Raw genomic sequence first — 1,512 nt, forward strand, 5'->3', positions numbered from 1 at the left:
AAACAGACACCAAGAAAGGGACCCAAACTAGGCTCTCCAGGCTTAAAATCTTAATTATAAATGCTGTCTCCTTTGAGAGTTTTCATGGCCACCTGACCACGTTTCCAAAAGGTAAAGTTTGTAATCTTATACAATCTCTCTTTTTTTCTACTGTGGGTGTTGGCATGGTCATCACAGCTATTTCCCACCTCTCTGAAATGGGAGAAATTGAAGCAAACTTGAACTTTCTTGGACTGACTTGGATGCAGCAATTCTTTGTTATCTAAGGATGAGTTCTTTCTCAAAAGATGCATTGCTGAGAGGCTAAGATAGGGGTACATTTGAGGGGTCTTGGTATTGGAGATTGGCCATCAATCCCAAAACATTCAGTCATGCTGTCGCCCTTATGCAGATAAATCCAAGTCAATCTGTTCATTTTTCTTTATACATATGAGTAAAATATTTACATGTGCATATATTTATCTATTATTTATGAATGGATAGTGAATAGTTTTTCATTAAGCATCCCTGAAACTCTCATTAACCTTTATTAACTCTTATTATTCCTTCCTTATAGCATATCATGATATTTAAAACACAAGCTTTGGGTCTAGGGAAATGTGACTTTCAATCCTGTTTTTATCACTGATGAGCTAATATTTCAGGCTAACCTCTCATTTAGGCTTGGTTTCCCTAGAAAATTATCTCATATACTGTCTGATTTGTTCTAACAGTCCTATGAGGTATTAATAACCATAATCTACGTAGAAACATCTAATACACATATATGCTTGCCAATCATTTTTGTTTTTTATCTGTATGTTCATTCTGGCCATGATCCTACTCTTTCAGAGAATCAGATGTACTAGACTCCCATAAAAAATCAACAATATGTAAAAGAACAAAGCAGAGGCTGCCATCACAAAATATCATACATTAGGTGACTTAAACAACAGAAATTAATTTTTTTACAGTTCTGGAAACTAGAAATGATACTAGGGTTTGGCCAATTCAGTTTCTGGTAAGGGCTCTCTTTCTGGTTTGCAGATGACCCCCTGCTTACTGCATCCTCCTGTATCCTTCTTTCATTTGGTACAAGCCCACAGAGAGACAGAGTGAGTGAGTAAGCCCTCTGGTGTCTCTTCTTATAAGGACAATAGTCCTATCAGATCAGGGCCTTATCCTTATGACTTTAACTATAATTACCCTTTCTATGGACCGTATGTCTAAATTCAGTCTCAGTGGGATTAAGGCTTCAACATATGGATTTGGGGCGGGGGCACAATTCGTCCATAACACAAAACAAAATTAACCTAAAATTGAACACAAATAGAAACAAACAAACCTAACTGTACATCAAATTACATAGCCACCCAGAAGAAACAACTAATGCAATTAACTTTTGAACTATGTGCTCTGATTGTATGATTTTAGTGGATTTGAGAACAATAAAGAACTACAGAGAAAACTTGAATTTGCTTAGCAGTTTTGTTGTAGGAAGTGGTATTGGTTTTAGAGATATTGGAACTATTT

This window comes from Canis lupus, chromosome 7, assembly GCF_003254725.2.
Source record: "Canis lupus dingo isolate Sandy chromosome 7, ASM325472v2, whole genome shotgun sequence".
Classification (NCBI taxonomy): domain Eukaryota; kingdom Metazoa; phylum Chordata; class Mammalia; order Carnivora; family Canidae; genus Canis; species Canis lupus.